The sequence below is a fragment of the Chinchilla lanigera genome, unplaced genomic scaffold (assembly GCF_000276665.1).
Source record: "Chinchilla lanigera isolate Chin_1 unplaced genomic scaffold, ChiLan1.0 scaffold00013, whole genome shotgun sequence".
NCBI lineage: Eukaryota > Metazoa > Chordata > Mammalia > Rodentia > Chinchillidae > Chinchilla > Chinchilla lanigera.
Genome location: NW_004955414.1, coordinates 12776059 through 12796315, shown reverse-complemented (window position 1 = coordinate 12796315; position 20257 = coordinate 12776059). Strand labels below are relative to the sequence as shown.

General features: G+C 45.5%; 1 protein-coding gene across 3 annotated transcripts in view; it reads right to left on the bottom strand.

Moving 5' to 3' along the window:
* Tenm4 (teneurin transmembrane protein 4) overlaps positions 1 to 20257 on the bottom strand; it is a 715396-nt gene that overhangs the window by 568208 nt on the left and 126931 nt on the right. For all 3 annotated transcript variants that reach the window (XM_013511959.1, XM_013511956.1, XM_013511957.1), the window contains exon 2: positions 7602 to 7657. The gene's annotated coding sequence lies outside the window, so the exon portion shown is untranslated. The remainder of the gene's footprint in view (positions 1 to 7601; positions 7658 to 20257) is intronic.

Genomic DNA, 20257 nt, shown 5'->3' with positions numbered 1-20257 from the left:
TTTTTGTACTATTGTGGGTCCCTGTGATCGTGGTATTATTCAGATTAAGCACTGCCGAGCATTACAGAATCCAGGAGATGATCTAACAGTCCAGTTATAGCCTGGGCAAGTGGTTCTCATGTTCCTGTTTGGATTGTCTCGTTGATGAGAGCTCACTACTCAGAAGTCTGCTTATCTTGTGTTCCCTCACCTGTACAATGGGCACAATACTAAAAAGGAACCTGTGATGCTTAAATGAGATGATGGATGCAGAGCACATGATATTGTGCCCACCATCCAGTAAGCACTCAGCGTAGGGAAGGTCTCTTTCTTTCTGTCAGGCAGAATAAGTGTAGAGAGCTAGCCTGTGGGGAAAGCATGCTCAGCTCCAGCCACTGCCCCAGGCACATAGCTGGGGAATTCTTCAGTTCTCACACAATGCTGAGATAGAGCTGGAGAAATAGAGGTTTGCATTGTGAGCTCTGCAGCTACAGCACCTCGGTTGGAGGTCTAGATTTGCCATTTAGCTGTGTGATCTTAGAAAAGTCACTCAGTCACTCTGTGTCTCGATTTCTTCATCTGTAGGATGAGGAGACACTAATGTTTTCTACTTTAGTGGGGATTGTCAACTAAATGCTTGATGTTCGGCTAAGCACATAGTAAATACTAAGTGCCATTTTAATAATCACACCTGTTTTACAGATTGATAAACTGATGCCAAGAGACTGAGCCATTTCCCTAGAGCCAAACTGCTTAATGAGGAGCAGAGCCTGGATATGAATCCTGGTCCACCTGAGCCTGAGTCCCAGGTGCATGTGGTCTCGTTTGCATTAGTTCTGCCATTTTTTCTGCATACTATTATTATTATTTAAAAGAAAAGTCTGTGTAGGGGTGATGCTCATGAGGACTTCTGGCCCAGGAGGTGGCACTTCCTGCTCTGGTGGGTGAGAGCTGCTTGTTCATAATGGCATGGAAGAGTGAATCTGCAGTCACATCCACTAACAGGAGATAAATGTGGAATAGCCTGATCACTAGACAGACATGCAGGGGAAGGGTGGAAAAGACCAACTCCAGCTCCCAGATCGAGCACTACAGCAAAACTGGAGCTTTTGCTCTGATGGGAGGGGTAGGGGGTGCGAATCACATGGCCATGTGGATTGAGACTTGTAGGGGCTCTGTGGCCCTGAGGTACATGAGGAAGCACAGGAAACACTTCTCAAAGACAGCACAACCATTTTAGTTCTGTACAACGGTGTCTTGGAGGTTGGGCACTGTCGTGATGGGTTGGCCTGGGGATGTGGCTGGGTGGTAGGGCAGTGCCTCTGGGTCCATAAAGGAAGACTTGCAAGCAGGAATAAAATTCAAAATATTTAACAACTGATATAAACAGGAAGTGACCAGTCAAAACAGACACAGTGCCAAGAGGATGAAGGTCAGCTGGAAACAAACAGCATGGCCGTGGGGGTACACTGCAGTCAAACATTTGCCTTGGCAACAGGGTACCCAATGTGCAAACCGAGACGAGAGGCTCAACGAGGCAGCGGCCCAGGAGGCAGCAGAGAGCTGCCGGCTCATCTCATACGGCAGTCCCGGGGAGGATTCCCCAGCCCTCCTGGCTCTGCAAACATGATTCAAAACCTTCTGCTGTGCAAGAAAGAGTAAATGCCTTCAAGGAATAGCTTCAAGACTCAAGATTGTCACTCCCTTTGGGGCACCGGGCCAGCCTCCAAAAGAGCAAAGCCCTGATTCTACTCAAGAACACATCCATGAGGATATGTCACTGATGTGCCTGTGAAATCATTTGCTCATCTTTCCCTTTGGGGCCTCCCAAGGCAGGTGCTCTGCCCTAGATGAAGGTACCAGCACTCCTTATAGAGCCCCTAGGACTGAGAGGATAGCCTGGATGCATGCACTGTGATCTCTGCTCCTTGTGGGAATTCCATCACATCAGAATCCTTGTCCTGTCCAGGCAGCCCCTAGAGCCACTCCAAACCCCCCTCTGTCTCAAAATCTAACTCCCTGTTGTTTAACTTTCACAAAAGCACATGCTCTTGCTACCTTTTGTCAATTATCAAGGGGTCAATTACGTTGAGGCAATGAAGTTGGAGTACCATTTCTCTGACTTGCATAAGATGAAGCTCCACATGATGAAACAAGTCACTGGTCTGTGACATCCTGCAGACAGTTCTAGGTGGAAAGGTCCTCTGTGGAGAGCAAGACACCAAAACCTTGCTTTCCCTTTCACCTGGCCTCATCCACCAGTGAGCTCACTGGAGTGGGTTCGCCAAGTCCAAGAAGACCCCAGAGAATGCTGCTCAGACACTTCTCCACTGTTCTCCAACAGACCTCAGAAAATTGTGCCTCTTGAAGTTGACCTCAATTTCTCTTGTATCCTACAAATTGCCTCTACTCCCCATGAAAGACACCCTCTCTTGCTAATTTTATTAGTGTCTCTTCACAGTATCTTTTACACATTACTATCCTTCCCATTTTTCACAGGCTTCGTTACTTCTACATGGACATTGTTAGAATAGCAGGCACTGAGTTGAGTGACAGCTTCACAGGAATTCACTGAAGGAGCAACAGCATCAGTTGTGGCTATGGAGTAGCTGGCAACACCTGGGGATCCCAGGGCATCTGAGTGAGACAAGACATCCATTAAATACCAACTCTCACATCAGCCAGTCTTGGTTGCCTTCCCAGTTGTGCCATTTCCCAGGTATGCCACCAGGGAAAGTGACTTGAAACTCTTCAAGCCTTTTGCTTTAGTGTAACATGATGCTGATAATAATATCTTCTAGGGTAGCTATGAAAATTAAACAAAATAATACACTCATACATCCTTTAAGGATGTTTTGGTTACCAATAGTATATATAGCAGGAGTCCCATATGTATATATACCAATTTCCCACGGTGGATATATTTACTATGTATTTACTGCAAACATATACTAATAAAAAGGGGAAGAAGAAGAAAACAGATCTTAATGGAGCTGAAAACTTCTTACTGCTTAGTGACCTAGTTATCATCACATTATAGCTCAATGCAGTTCTCACGTTTTTATGGCAATGTTAGTGTAAGCAAATCTTTTATGCTGCCAGTCATATAAAAGTATAGCACATATAATTATGTATAGTGCATAGTGCTTGATAATGATAATAAATGACTGTGTTACTGGTGTGTGTACTTCCTATGCTATGCTTTTTATCATGATTTTAAAATGTACTCCTGCTTACTAAGAAATAGTACGCCATGTTACACGGGCAGCAGCTTTACCCATAATGTGTTCACTGCATCTCTTGATTGCGTTGAGAACCACGTTGTAAGCCAGGCACAAGGGCATATCTGTGATCTCAGGCACTCTGGGCTGAGGCAGGATCAGTTGAACCCAAGAGTTTGAGGCCAGCCTTGGCAGTACAGTGAGATCCATCCCCCCACAAAAAAAAAGAAAAAAGAAAAAGAAAAAGAAAAGAGAAAAAGAGACGAGGAGGCCACATCAAGTGACTGATTTGATGCGCCCCGTCTAGGCTTATGTATGCACACATTATGAGGCTCATAGTGGTGACACTGTCTAACTTTACAGGTCTCAGCACCTCTCCCGTGATTAAGCAACACAGAACTGTGTGCAGAAAGCACTCAGCACTACCCAGCACATAGTGATTTGCTCATTACTAATATTCTTAATCATTTAGTATTAATATTATCAATCAGTTGCTACAAATCCTATATACTTTGCTAGGGGAAGGGGCTCCCAGTTTGTACCTTCTAGAACCTCCCAGTCTTGTGGGAGAGGAGCACAGAAAAACCAACAGTTAGGAGGCAGCATGGTGTTTTACTAATGATTTAAAAAAAAAAAAACTACAGCTAATCAATGATAACCATTTTTCCTAATCATCGCTATATACCTTATACAAGTCAAATACATAACTTTTGTAGTCTAAATACCTGGTTTCAAATCTCAGCATCATCACCAAATAATTATGTGATCTTGAGCATGTTATTTAACTTCTTTGCCACTTATTTACCTCATTTTGAAAAAGGACGTAGCTTTGAAAAAATATGTAATATGCTGCCAGAGTGCCTTGCACATAGTACATGCTTACTAAATGTCTATTGGCCAGAAATGTTGAATTGGCACGTAAGAGGGTGTGTGGAAGGCTGACGTCAGTGGTTGTTGTCTGTTGAACTGTTTTGGAGGCCCAAGGACAGGCAACAGTTTCCCCTGTGGGGTGTGGCAGGATTGATGATCAGTGATTCTTCTGGTTTGAAGTTAATTTTTCAGTGAGTGATTGTAACCACAAAGATCAGAGTCTTGCCATTCAGATAGAGCTGGCAAGAACTAGGCAGAATGTCCTCAATAACTAGTGCAGGCCCTCCTGGACCAAGATGGATGACGGGGATGGGGGTATAAGGAGAAAGAGACACGTGCCAGGAGAAGCCTGGTGCTTTGAGCTCAGCCAGGCATTCCCAAGCCTACATCTCCCATCCCTACATCATAGCCAGGATGGCTTATGCTGGCTCCAGGCCAGGTCTTCGGGCGCTGACGGAGGACCAGTCACATCACATTTCTCTTTGTTCCAGTTTCCTTATCTCCAATCAAGAGTGTAATCCTAGTCCTGCTCTTAAGTGCAGGGTTGCTGAAAGAGTCAAATGTGAAAAAGTCTTGAGAAATCTAAAGTACTACAGAAATATGCATTATCATTACTGACATCGTTACTACTACTACTACTATCACTGCTAATGACAGCTATTATGTACCTGTCAGGTATAGCTTAAAGATTATCGTTAATCCCGCCTACATCCCATTAACTAAAACGTGAAGAAACAGAGGCCAAAAGAGACAGGGCCACCGCTAGTCCCTTTATTGCCTCTCTGAATTTGGGAAAGACATCTTTTCTCCTGGGCAGGAGAACATAGGCATGGCTGTGGGACACAGGCTGGTTTTTATTTCCTGCCTATCTTGGACTAAGCAGTCTTTTGCTAGATACAACTTCAGTAACGGTTTGCAGCAGCCTGTGTAAAGACATCAAGTAGATCGGTTCAATAAAAGGCCACACTAGGACTCAAATGCAAGCCTGGTGTATTATACAAGACTTGGGTGCTCCAGCAGGGCAGTCGGCCGCCTGGAGCCAGTGGTTTCCATGTAGACCAGAAACTGGTGGTCTCTCCTGTTCTCTCCTACTCAGGGCTTGGGAACTGCTGGGGAGGAACAGGAACAAAACAGACAGAACTCCACTCCGCAGGGAGTGCATTACCTCTGTGATAGAACCAAGCAAATTGGAACACACCAGCCCCAGAACCGAGTTGGCGCACAGGGAGGAACAGAGCTGCACAAACCCACCTCTGTTTACACGAATGAACATTCTTGTCGCACAGCCTGATAAGTCTGTTGCTAAGCCTGCCTTGCTTCCTGTCACAGAGCACCTGGCTCTCAGCTCAGGAAAGATAATCACTCTGGGAACTGGCTCTGCTCTGGAGACCTGACATCAAGCTTGCAGTCTAAGGTGAAACCTGCCTTTCAACAGGGCTTCACCTCCTCTCGTGTCAGACAAGGGGAAACCCAACCCATGAAGGAAAGGGTTTGCTGGGCATCTGCAGCCCTACATGACCCCCAGGGAAATGAAGGAGCCCCAGAATTCCCAGCTCAGAGTACCTCCTGAACAAAGACGCAAAGTTTCCTGCTGGCACAACACGAGACACGGGGTGCTCAGGTTCCAGGTGCACGACAGCTATCATCTGTCAGTCCCGACACCAGCCTGCCCTCTAGGACATCCAGATGGACAGATCATGCAGCGCTGGGGTGGGAGTAGGGGCTGCAGGGAGCACGAGGGGGGATGGGTCTCAGAAAGATCAATATAAATAGCATCTTTATCTGGCCCCCAATAAGCGTGCAGGGGAGAGCTGAGTGTCCCAGTCAGGATCAAGGAATGGCAGGCCCCTCCTTCTCATCAAAGGATTTAATGAGGCTTATTAAAAACACATTTCGGGGTCCTATTGAAAAAACTACACCGTAGCTGTTTTCTTTCTTTGTAAGAAATGCTTCCCAGGGATTACACACATGCGTGTGCATGCACACTCAGAAATTCTTCACAAACCTCACATCCCATCACATTCCACACAAATCCTGCGCATCCTGGATAGCATACACATGCGCGCGTTGGTACATGTACATCAAGGGTGGCTGCCACTCACCACATGCACGTACTGTAAAACAGAACAACTAGGGCTTCTCCCAGGGGTTATTCATGCACCCTTTGAAATTCCAGACTTTGAGGGAACACAAGAGCTCCATTGGCAAGGAGTTGTTCTCCACATAAACAAACAGCACAGTCTCTAATCCGTATCACTCTCTACTCTGCCATGCCTGAGGCAAGGCAGCTCAACAAAGGCAGAAGCTACCAGCTTGCTTTACAGTCCAGGATCATTAAGCTTTGGTGGGAAGCAGCAGCCTTCAGCAGGGTCACTGCGCAAGAAGGGGGCTGTGTCCCCCAGCCCATGACAGATTCTCTCTGATGTGCTAAATCCCAGCCACTTGGAGGAGGCAGCCTTGGCCCTGGCAGGTTTCCCTCTGGTTTTCAGCTTGCATGGAGCCCATGTCTACTTTTACTCCCAGGCAGAGAAAGGCACAGCTTTCTGCAACAATCAGCTAGACCCAAGAAGAAGCCCCAGGCGGGATCCTGCATCTGTGCAGGCTCCATCCAAATGCCTGTCTCGCCAACATTACACTCACCGCTGAGGGGTAGGATTCGAAAATGCCCACACACATGCTAAAACCACCAGGTGGAACAGTTCACTGCGTTTGGAAACAGCAGATTTGGAGCTAGCAGAGCTGGAACTCAAGCCCAGCCCTGATCCTTAATTACAAGATGACCCTGGCTAGCTCTGAGCTATCGTTTCTCCTCTGTCGAATGACAATAACCACTTCTTTCCATGTTATAGAGTTGCGGGAAAGATCACAAAACACCCTTCAAACCACAAACTCTGAAGCAGATATAAGAAATTCTTATGAGACGGTAATGAAGAGGGGAGGAGCTCATAAACTGGGCTGTGAACTCCTCAACGGCAGAGCCTGTGCTGTATTTAGCTTATCATCCCCAGTGCCTAGCACAGGGCCTAGCATCAAATGTTCCGGGGAAAACAGTCTGAAAGTAGAATGCAGCATGACTAAACCCCTGGGTGAAGTGCCTACTTGAAGTCAAAGAGCAGAGAGGTCACTGTGGGCCCTGAGCCCAAATACTCTGACCCCAGTTCAGTACTCTTTGTTCTAGAAGCACTAAAGAGTTGGGTCTATTGAAGGACAGTGATGAGTGTCACACCAGCCGCAGCATGGGCCAGTTTTTAATAGGCTCTACCATGCCCAGAGAGAGACCTAAGACAGGTCATGCAATGCCTACAAATTGTCTGCAAACTCATTTGTTAAACATTCCAACTCAAGGATGGGAACAAACAGAAACCACAGTGTAAATAATATCAAATGCCTCCGACTGGCTCATTTTTTTTTTAACTTACTTGAATTGTGCAAAACAGAAAAGTCCCAAGACTGGGGCCAGTGAGTCTGGCAGGTTAGGTCATAGGGCTGAGGAGTGTGTCTTGTTTCAGGCTCACTTTCAGCATTACTTACCTACTGATCGAGTATCCCAGAGATCGCTAGCCCTCTCTGATTCTCAGTGTTTCCATCTGTAAAACAAGAACACAATCACAATCAATCTCCTGGGTCCTCTGGACTAAAATGCATCACCAGTTTTATACCTTATATTGGTGACTATTTATGACCCTGAGGAAATTGTTAATGGTCAGGGTTGCAAGGGAACTATTTGGAAAATGAAGTGTGCCCATAAAAATTCAAGCATGATTATTAACTGTTATGTGTCAAGTGTGTATGACAATCATGTATGACATTATGTCCAACTCTCAGGACAGAAAATGCAATCTTCCAATCATTTTAACACATTTTATTTTTCATAATGTCAACATACACAAAAGCTGGTAAGAACAGTAAAAAGAAAAAAGTACAGACAGATAAGTGCCATGATCTTGACACACTCTGAAAATTTTGTGATATTTCCTAGTCTTTTTTTTTCTTCTAAATATAGACTTTACTATTTTTTTCAGAGCAGGGTACCACTAGCTGTAAGATACTTAAATTCCAAAGCATTCAGCAGATCATGGTTTTCCCTCTCTTATTCTCAGCTGTATCCAGGACTTCAGTTCTTGCTACAATATTTCATTCTCTCCCTGCCCTGCTCCATCTTGAGTTTCATTTATTTTATTTGTCAGTTTCTCGATCACTTTTCAGATCTGTCTACAGGTCTCTGTCAAGAACCGCTGAATTTGGTAGAGTGAGGTACAGCCAACTTTAGCCCTTGCTCTCGTCTTTTCCCAGTCTGGGATCTATTGCTTTATCCAGTAAATAAGGAAAGAGGGCCAACCAATCACAGATACCCCATTAACTTAAAAAGAAGAGGCTGAGGAAAAGTAAAGGAAACTCATAATATCTGAGACACTACTATGAGGCAGCTACTGAGCTGATAATATCTACAGATATTACCTCACGATCCTCACAATCATCCCAGGAGATTTTTACAGCTGGACAAACTAGTTCAGCAAAGCTTGGTGATCCAATAAAGGCCTGCCACAGTAATTTGGGTACCAATTTTTGCTATATCCATGAGTTGCTTCTACTATTTCAATTTTTCCTAACCTATTCACATTTTTTTTTTCTTGGCTTCATTTTTAAAGAATTTTTGAAAACAGTTCTGCAGCTTTTTTTTGTCTTTTCTTTGCATGGCCTAGAGAAAAGCAACCTTATACTATTAGATGGATTTTATAATTGCTGAAGGAGTTTGTACTTGTGGCCATTCTACATACAAATATCTATAAGGCCACAGGTTTGAGATGCTGCATCTATATATGAGGATATAATACTCATTCAAATAAACAACTTTTGAAATTTAAAGTGCTGGTCCATGTACTCCCAGCTGTGCCCTTACTGCACTTCGGCGGGGCTGCCTGAAGGACCCTCACTCTGTTTCGATCTCAGAATCTAAGGCTGTCTTATTTCAAAGATGAAAAAACAAACACCTGACACTTGATTGCACATCAAAGAGTTGCCTGGGATCACAAAAGAAGTAACTGGAGGAACCTGGACTTGCCCCTTCTAACCCAGTGCTTTCCCTGTGTGCTCTGTTTTCTCCCTGCCTTTCCTCAGACCCCAAACCTGCAATTCTTTGGCATCTGGACACTAATCAGATTCTATTTTGAAATCAAGGTGGGGTTATTCTGTTCTGTTACACTGTCAGCTTTTCCATCAAGTGGGTAGAATGTATCAGTACCTATTTAAGTTCCCAAAAGGGCATTTTGGAAAAGAGCTGCACAATTTCCAAAACCAAGTTTAGAAAAATGTGAAGTGAAAGTGATTCTTTATTCAAAGATTCAAGATAGTAACCAAGGAAATAGAAAGAGCCGGAAACATAATACCCAGGCACACCATTGCCCCTGCAAATGAGGACAAAATCCCGTCAGGGACGAACAAGAAAGTGGCAAAGTGGACATGCTGGACACTGACTGAAGCTGTTGTACAGTGGTCTTTCTAAAACTCCGGGCTTCCACTTCCTGTCCTCTGGTTTAAAATTAAATGCTACGAATTTTTTATGGCCAGAGAGCAAACACGCCAAACAGCCTGTAGAAGTGGTTTAGACCTCCTTCACATATAGCCCTTCATTTCCCCACGGAACATGAACTACAAAGCTAGGCAGGAACGGGAAAACAGAGCCGTGATTCCTGCTCCCGATGTAGTGACACCTCTAGCTTGAATCCTTCTCACAGCAGTCTGAATCAGAATTGCCCGCAGACTTAGTACAGTCCGTCATACTGTAGTTAGGTATCATTTTCTTTTTTAAAATATTTATCATTTTTCTATTTATAATACACTAAATACAACTGCGACTCACCACTGGCAATATCATTTCAAATATATTTCCTTTTCTAGACCTTCTATAAGAAAACCCATATATCCACATAATACATATTCAGATACTTTACAAAATAGAATTATAATATGCATATTACTTTTAATATTTTTTTAATTGAGTAAAGTGGCATGCTTTAAATGGTTATATAGCTATAGATATAATATAATTAGTCCCCCACTAATGGATGTATAGATGATTCTTAAGTTTTCAAGAATTTAATATTTGGTATCTATTCCTTGCGTGGTTGTTTGACTGTGAGATGTGATTGAAAAATAGTGTATGCTTAAATTAAAAAATTTTATTACATTGCCATTAAGGCCACTCACAATACTGCCCCTTGCTTTGAACACACATCATCATTCTTGCCACTTTCTGAAGTGGGTCTGGAAGTCTTCTTTCAGATGGTCCTTAGCTGTGCTGTCATGGTTTCTGTGAGGTCCTGAATCAATTCAACACATTCTGGCTGAGGGAAACAGCCAGAAGTCACACAGTGCTACACGCAGTGAGTGAAGTGCAGAAGGACACACTGCAGTGCTTTATGGACGAGCTTGCCTTTCTGCTGGAGGGCACTTGGCAGGAACATTCACTGTATTTTTTAAAATCGGATCTCCTAGAGTCATTCCTGAAAGGGGATTTGAATTGTTTCAAAAAGTGGCAAAAATGATGGGTTGAATAGGTTCAAAGAGAGAGGGCATATTTATGTGGGGAATTAACGGTAGTGTGCCTTTTACTGCAACAAAATTTTTTAAAAATTTAAACATTCACTATTTTGATCACTTCTTGTATGTATTTGGACTATATTGCTTAGCATTTTAAAAAATTTATAACTCCCATCCACAAAAGACTGTATCATTTCTAAATTTCTACCAGAAGTAATGAACATAACAGCTCCTCTTGCTTTCATCAATATTAGGCATTCGTATGCACTTTTTCTCTACTCATGTAATAGAGAAAAGGTGCCTTGTTATTGTAATCACATCTCTGAAATGTAAATGTATTTTTTTTACATTTCTTGGTAATTTTACCTCCTCTTTTGGGAACTGCATGCTCTCTGTCCTTTCTCCATTTCTAGTTAGGCTGTTGGACTTTGCCTTATTATTACTTTTGTAGCTATGGTCCTGCACGGTCAGTCACAGAAAAGGCCCCTCTGGCTGAGGGGTTACTTTCTGTCCACTGGTTACTTTCACTACAACCCTTGGTCCCAGTCTCGCCACCGCCTTTCTGCCTGTCACTATCTCCATGGCCCATCAGTCACCAAGTCCTATCAGTCCAACCTCCAGATACGTCTAAGTCAGTTGCATTCCCCTCATGAGGTCCCCCCAGTGCTCATCCAAACCAGCACCGTCTCTCGGCTGGACTCTTATAGCTCCCTCTGCCTGGTCTTCTACATCTTCGCTCCTCATCCTCTTGCTACCAGAAGCTAGAGGGATGTTTTACAAATGCAAACTGGATCAGCTCCCTGCTCAAAATCTTTTAATAGCTTCCTATTCAGTGAAGATAAAACCTAAAGCTCTCAGTGTGTCCCCGTATCTCACAAGCTGCTTGCAGAATATGGGTTCTGCACCGGGGGTGTTGCCAATTCATGCAGCTCCCCATCGACCTCTATTCATGAGCCATGGTGCCTTCCTCAGCTCCTCAAATAGGTCATATTTCCTTCCAGCTCAAGGGCCTGCGTGCTGTTCACTCTGCTTGGGAAGTTGTTTGCTCTCCCCTTTGCCTGACTAACCCCAGCCTGGCCTTCAGAAACTCTTTGCTTAAACACCAGCTCCCCAGAGAAGCCCTGAACCCCAGGCGAAGGAAGTTCATTGGCTCTGTCCAGGCATCTTCCTTTGTGGGGCACTCACAGCAATGACAAAGCGCTGCTTGGTGTGGTTCATTTAATAAATGCCAGATAGCAATCCCCAGGAGAACAGAGGGTCCCCCTTTTCTACCACTATCTTCTCAGAGTAATTCTGTGAAGTCCTCCACCTTCTTTCCTGTCTAACATTTAAAAATAAATCTGCATTAGCGGCATTATTGATGTGCTATTTCCTTCTATCGATCAATATGTATATTTATGAATATTAGCTCTTATTTTCTTGAATTAAAAGAGAAAATTAAAGGGTGGATCGTAGGTCAGAGAGACTCAGGACAAATCTCTGCTCTGCTTCCTGAGTCAACCTTGTGCTCAGCACTGCATTTGTGGGACTTTCCTCGGTCCACACCCTGTCAGACAGCCTGTGCTCTTTCCTACAGAGTCCCTGGGATGGATGTCAAAGATCAGGCTGGGATGTGAACCCACCATTCCCTTAGCTGAATCTGGACTCTTCTCAAGCTAAGCTCAGGGCGCCACTTTGGGTAGAATGGCCAGCTGCATACGAGATGTTGATGAGTTCACTTTAGTCCCCTCGGGGCAATTATATCTTGGTGTAGGGAATGGGAGGAGGTTATCAGGTCAGGATTTGCTGGGGCCTAATAGGGACCTTAGGCCCTTTCTGGTAATAAGGGGCAGCAGAGAAAAATAAAAGCTTGCTTGCTGCCCTGGAGATCGAGCTTCGGTTGGGAGGACAAGATCAAAATGTGGCTGTGTTGGTCTTGCCTATGTATGTAAATCTCCATTATCTTCAACATACTTCATCTGGAAAATCCTTCTCCAACTAGAGACCCAAGGAGGAGTGACCAGCATATCTGACAGGGCTCGCTCAGGAAGTTTTTGATAAATGTTAAGGAGGTATTGACTCACCAGGGGCATTGTGGTACACACCTATAATCCCAGCTACTTGGGAGGCTGAGGCAGAAAGAGCACAAGTTCAAGCCAAGCCTGGATAACTTATGAGACTTTGCCCCCAAAATAAGTAAATAAGTAAATGTAATAAAAATTAAAAATGGCTGGGGATATAATTTAGTGGGAGAGTATTTGCCTAGTATGTATGTGGCTCTGGGTTCAATCCCTTGCCCCGAGGGGGATAAGAAAAGCACTGCCTTTGGGGTCAGAGAGTCTGGGTTTGATCCTGGGTCTATTACCTCCCAGCTGGCCAGCCCTGGATAGCATTCTTAACCTCCCTAATCCTCTGTGTTTTCATGTGAAACCAGGGGGTAACAAGAGAACCTGCCCCTTGGGTGGCTGCAGTGCTTGCATTCCTGTGGCCTTGCAGAGGCTCAGCAAATGTTGGCAAATATTATTTTAACTGTTACTAGGACTGCCTGATGGCAATGTAGCACTTATTATACGTCATGCGTTTTCCCAAACACTTAACAAATATTAACTTGCTTAGCCTCCATAAGCAATTCTGTGAGAGAGGTACTGTTATTTTTCCTTATTTTACCGATGGAAATGGGGGCATTGAGAGGCTGACACAACTGCTCAAAGTCACAAAATAAATGGTAGAACCAGGATTTTGAGCCTAGGCAATCTGGTTCCAGAAGTCATGCTCTAAACACTAGGCTCTCAATACTCCTCACAATTACTGAATGATTTACCATTATTTTAAGCTAATAATATTACTTGCTCTTATTAATAATGGGTGATTTGCCGGAGCAGGGTCCCAAGTAGCTGGGATGACTGGGATGGGATTCGGGCCAGCAGGGTGTTCGAGAAGCCAGTCAAGTTCCCTGAGGTCCAGAGTCTCCCGGTTCCGGGTAGGAACCAAGGATCTGAACAGGAAACTGGGGCAGAAATCCAGAGCTGTGTGGTGGGCCTGAGGTTAGGAGAGGAGTGGATAAGCGGGTGGCTACAGTCACCATGGCATCCTGTGCTGACAAAGACATCTGGATTTGTAGGCCCCACATACAAGGAGGGTTGAGGCTTCTGCTGGTTTCCCACTGTATCAAGACTACTGTAAGCCCAAGAAGACAAAGACCTAGCAAGGACGGGGCCCCGTGTCTCAGAAAGGCAGGGCCAGGAAAGGTACAGCCAGTGTCTCCTGTCTGGAAGTCCTTGCTGCCTGCTTATGAGGATTCAGGGAGCCTGAGGCTCACAGATCCTTCTTGAGCTGTACGTATCTGCTCTTCTGATATGGAAGCCTACCTCAGTGAACTCTGTTGATCTAAACTGAACTGGTCATACGGCACCAGGTGTCTGAGTGATAGACAGTCCTCCCTGAGGACCATGGGCTGTAACTTTCAGCAGCATCAATTCTGGTGCTTGGACTTTTGCTGCTGATCAGGTCCTCCAGCCTGGTCATGTTAGCTTTCTGTTGGGTGTGTTAGCATCAAAGATTTTGTCCTTTCTTACTCTTTCTTGGCTAGATTTTACTTTGTGCACGTGATCAGGGTGGTGTGGAGGAATTTAGGATGATACAACTGTGCTGAAGCCATAGGACCTCTGTCCCAGGACCTAACAATCCCCCATGGCCTGGTGGGGCCAAGAGTGAAATCCTGATGCATTTTTTGACCATTGAGGGACCAGCTGCGTCCTCCTCAGGGCGGGCTCCTCATCCGCAGGTGTTCCCACGCAGGACATTTACACCAAGCTGCTTCCACAGAGTGAGAAAGAGTCCTCTGTGTTCTGCAGCAGAGATAATGGTCTTTTATTTCCAAAACCATGGAAAGTCGGAGAATGATCCAAGATACTGAGTGATCCCACCCCTTTGTTTCAACCAGGTTTTGGGATGATATGAGAGAGCCTTTTTAATTTTAACAAACCAAGAGAGTGAGCTCCTCAGGCTCACCCTCCCACCCACCATGCAATCGCCAGCTGCTTACCCTGTGTCATCCCTCTCTGGAACTGGTGGCTGGGAATTGCTGAAAGAGCATGGGCCTGACCCATTTTCAAATCTCACCTCCAGCTCAGACAAATCATGTGGCACTGAGAAAGTAGCTGAACCTCTCTGAGCCTCCCGCCTTATTCTTATCATGAGAATTGTGTGGAATAGCATTTCTCACACACCTAGCCATGTCTTGCAAGTTGGATGTGGAAAACACTCACTGCTTTTCTATTTTTACTTTTAAGTATGGTTAATAAGACAGGCTGCGGTACCGAAGGGCACCCAGGGGTAGGATGCCGGAGGCTCTGACCTACAGTAGGACCCAGAAGTGTGATGGGAACTGCATGACAGGCTTTGTGGAGACTCAGGAGCACAGTCTGCACAACAAGGGCCACCGCAGGAGCTGTGAGGGCAGCTGTGGAAGGGCAGGCAGCAGACGGAGGTGCGGAATCTCTGGAGGAAGCTCAGGGGCTGCACAGGATGCAGGGCTCAGGCACCGGGACCTGGCATGGGCTGTCTGTGGAAGGGTGTGTCTTTGAGATAAGTATTGGCTGTGGTGAGGAAGGCCGGGAAGGTGAGTCTGGCAGGGAGGTGGGAGCAGACAGACACAGACCCATGCTCGAGTCAAGCCCAAGGAAACAGTCCTAACCTTGCTCCTGTGGCTGCTGGTCCTGCCGCCATGCTCCTCACTGTGACTAGAGGGGTCCAGTTCCAGAGGTGGTGGCCTGGCTTGTTTGGAGCTGCCCTGAAGAGGGTCCTTCTAGGCATCAATGGCAAATCCCTCCACCAAGCCTGTCCCTTCCTTACGTGGTGCGAGGCATCCTCTGCTGCAGGCCTGGCAATACCTGTACCTCCGGAGCCACAGGCAGGGTGACGGAGATGGTGCCCCAGCCTCTACTAGTAAAATTAATTCAATCCTCTCAGTTACATTATTTCTGTGTGTGGACCATGTGCTCCTTTTTGAGGACATTAGAAGACTGACAGACAAGGTCACAGGTCCAGTAGGTTCATAGTAGGGAGGACACACTGTCTTATAACCCAAAGTTGAGCACTGGAATGTGCTTAAGAGAGGGCCAAGTGGCAATGCTTTGGGGACAGAAGAAACAGCCATGCATTCCCTTTAGTAGCATCAGGAAAATTCCATGAAAAAGGCAGCACTTTTTAGGCTCTGGAGACTAGAGGCCACCAGGCAGTTCAAGCATGTACAAAGGGCCCTGCAGGCTGAGGGAAGGAATGAGTGGAGAAAGTGTTATTGGCTTGGCTGCCGAGGCGAGACCACAGCGGGTAGAGAAGAGGTGAGGAGGTGGGGGTGGAGTGGTGGGCGGAGGTCATGCTGAGGGGCTGTCACTTCTGCCTCCTCTCCCAAGACATAAAAGCATAAGAAAGAGTAAAGCAGTAATTTTTAAGTATCTTCTTGTACCTGGCAATGCGTGTGACATGAACTGTGCCTGAACTCATTTGGTTTGAACTTTATAGCCATCCTGGGAGATAGAGTGTATCAACATTTCCATCTCACAGCAGAAGAAACGGAGACTCAGAGAGGTTCTGTGGCTCTCCAAGGCCATGGAAGCAGGTATGGAACCTAAGTATCCAATCCCAGTCCAAGGACCTCTCTACCACACCACCTTCCTAGTGCCGGAGGCAGAAGTGTGGGCTTTATTCCCACAGCCAGGAACACTTAGACTCATCATCCCCACTGCCACCTCTGCCACACATTGTATTTTATGATGGGGAAATGTTCCAGATGTGCCTCCCTTGTAAGATTCTTGAGGATACATGTATAAATAAAATCCCCTACTACGCATGACCATGAACAGTCCGCCGTCACTGACTGTTTACAATGTGCAAGGTGCATCCACTCCACGTTTGCAGCAATCATCACAGCAACCTTGTAAAGTACAGTAGCTTTTATTGCCTCAATTTTATTGTTGAGGACATGGAAGCTTGGAGAGCTAACATGATTTGCCTCAACTATACAGAGGAACAAGCAGGCATTCTGGCACTCAGACCCACCAGTTAGCCCCAAATTCAACATGTGAATAGTTCAATCTTCAACAGTCTCCTCCCCAAAGGTCCTCTTCTCTGATCCCCACGAAGGTCACTGGTGCCACCTTCCACCTAACATCCCTCTCTCTTGGCTCCACCCCCGTAGCTAATCTGTCACTGAACTCTGCTGGTTCTAACTCCTCAGGCTCTCCAGTGTCTGCCTACTTCTCACTATCTCTGCTTTAACCACCTCAGTCCAAGCCACAGTCATGTCTCACGTGAGTTTCTGCATGGGCTCCCCCGAAGATCCCTGCATCCTCTGCTCCTAAAGTGTGTCACCTCTGCCCAATTGACTGGTCACACCTGGCCTGGCCCTGGTCAGCCAGTCTACCTGCTCTCACTCCACCACTCCTTCCTGTCCTCAAGGGTCCCATTCTGTGTGGCCTTAGACACTTGCACTCTCTGTGTCTCCTATTCTTTCCCCATAAAACAACAAAAAATGCCCAAATCTGCTAGATCCATAATTCTACCTCCCTAAAGGATTTTCCAGAAAGAGCTAGGGCAGGGGAAAAGGGAAACTGAGGTGTGAGACCTACACATGTAAGCACCTCAATGCTATTCAGAACAGAAGATGGCGAGGGCCAAGGTCAGTGGGAGGGTGAGAGTCACTGTCTCTTCTCCTGTGACCCCATCCTGAGCTTCCCTGACAGCTTCATTCACCCACAGGATGGGAGAGCTGGTCTGATGTAACTGAAAGCCAACCAGGCTGCACAGAGCCCAGGGAATTGCTTCAGATGTGCAAGCAGTGGGGACTGGGCTGCTGAGGGCATGTTCTCAGGCCTGGTAGCCATGGAACCTGGAGGCCAAGGGCTTGGAGTGGCCTAGACATCACCAGGGACAAGATCTGAGCCTTATTGTCCATGAACTCCTTTGGCAGTTTCTTGAAACTTACAGATCCCCTCTCAGAAAAATGTTTCTAAATGCATAAAATAAAAATCAATAGGATTACAAAGAAAACCAATTATATTGAAATAGTTATCAAACTGTTAAAATGAGAAATTTATGATTGCTATATTTTTATTCCTTTTTCGAGTCATAACAAGATCTAACAGCGGGTCTAATAACTATCATAACCTTGAGGTAGTGATGAGTGTAAATGATATTTTGAGGCATCCTCAATAACTCTAATAGGATACAAAAATATCTGATTCTTCCTGGTAACAAAGTCCCAGAAACTGCTAATGCTATTGTGGTTTATTGCCTATATTCACAATGGGAAAAAATGCTAACTTTCAGTTATTTTTTTCCCAGCCACATGCTCATATCAGGAAGCTCTAATTTAGAGAAGTAGTCTCACTTGACAGACAAGGAAACCAGCCTCAAGGGGCCAGGCACTTGCACAGGGTCACTCAGTTCAAGTTAAACCAGTTACTAGGCACGGGTGCCTGCTGCTCCCCAGGCCATGCCCTGCCCACTCTGCAGAGCCCTGTGTGAGACTCTCCAAAGCTGTCGAATGGGACAGTCATTTCATTCTCTGAGCCTTGATTTTCTCACCTGCAGGATGGGAATAACCACACCCCCTCTGCAGACTGCAATGAGGACAGAATAAGAAAATGAATAGAAAAAAATCCTTGTCACCTAGGTAGCATCAGGTAATATACGTTCCTTGACTTGCAATGAAGTTACATCCAGATAAACCCACTGTAAGCTGAAAACAGCATAAGTTACATATGTGTTTAAGACACCTAACCTACTGAATGTCCTGGCTTAGCAATTTTCTTAGTAGAAAATTGGTTTCCTTTCTTGATGGCATGGCTGACTGAGAGCTGCAGCTCGCTGCTACTGCCCAGCATCTTGAGAGTATCTAATAGCATATCAGCAGCTCAGGAAAAGATAAAAAGTCATCATCTGAAGTACATTTTCCACTGGATGTGTCACTTTTGCACCACTGTAATATCATTAAGTTGAACAGCTGGAAGTTGGGGACTGTCTTCGTCAGTGACATATGGGTAATTACTATGCATTACCTCACAGGAAGCCAAAGGACAGGAAGGCCCAGGGTGGCAAACCCAAATGCCTCTAGGGATACCACAGTCTGGGGCAGGGGATTGGAGAGGCTTACAGGGGAGGAAAAAGAATCAAGATATGTTATGTCCCAATTCTGCACAATGAAAGTATTTTTTATGTATTACAAACATATACTAATAATTTTTTTAAAAAAGACAATAAAGAGAGGTGGGCACTTTTGCAAACCCAAGAATTTATACCTATCAGAAAGGAATTGGCACCATACCCTTTTGGATAGTGCAAAGGTGGGCCAAATGTTGAAAATATGACTTTCTAAGAGATGGTAGAGCCTTTATTTCTTGAAAAATATAGTGCTTTTTATGTTAAAGCTGTTAGCATTTATAACCGAGTGTGTGACCAAAATTTTCAGTTTGCAGCCTTCACTGTGATATGGGAAAAGGCATTTCCCAGGCTGGGGAAGGGAAGATGAAACCGGCGTGTGTCTCATACAGGTCAAGGGCTCTGCACCCCATCCCAGCTCTGGGGCCCTGGTGGGGCCTGTGCAGAGTGGGGATTCTTGCCAGGGCAACCAAAGCCCCCCAGATAGCCACGGTTGGTCTGCCAGTTATGCTCCAGTCCCTGGCTGCTGGGAGGCTGCCCCGCTTTATTAACCACACTGGATCATGATCACAGCAGAGTAAGGTAAACAGAAACATTTCCAGGGTCTGTAATGTAGGCAATTCTAACGGATGAAGAAACAGGCTTCCAAATATAAATAGAAAGATAAGATAAACAGATAGAGATCCAAGTTAACTCCACACTGACTTGTAGGCTGTAAGCCATAGATTGATCAAATCATGGATGATTCTAGCTGGAAGAGAACCTCATTTGGATGATGGGGAAGCAGGCCCAGAGAAGAGAAAAGACTTGCCAAGGGTCACTTTCACTATTTGCATACATCTGATTTCTTATAGCATCCGTTTCCTCATTCAAAACCTCTCATAGAGGCTCTCACACTTTCCTGAGGGTGTCATATTTCCTCCAGCCCAGTGCTACAGCCAATGTTGGTTCTGTTGGTACAGAATTGACCTTCAACAGGAACCTGTATGGGGCCGCAGAGCCTGCTCTGACTCTTCCCAACAGGAGCAGGCATGATATAGCTCAGGGCCACAGCTCTTGGGCTCCATGCCAGGTAGAATGGCCACTACCGGTGTCCATGTCTGCTCCTCCATTCAGCCTGGAAGCTCTGGGTAGGACCTTACCCAGCTCTCTCTACTCAGAGCCCTGCAGCTGGGTGCATGGAGGCTCCCTGCAAGTGACGGCTGCATGAACCATTGAGCAATGCATCATGCCAGCTCCCCCCTTCAATGGCATAAGGAACAAATAAAGTCTGTTATGGGAGAGCTCACCACACACCATTCTGATATCAAGTTAACATGCGAAATTGGTCCCAAGTCTAAGATAAAAGAGAGACTTTGGTCTATAATATCAAAGAGCAGTCAAGACTCTGGTGTGGAAGGAACATGGATGCTTTGATAATCCTTCTTGTGAACAAAGGCAGGAGACAAGCTCAGCAGTGGTAGATGATCCACAAGGTCCCTTTTGGGTACCTTATACCCTGCCTCAGT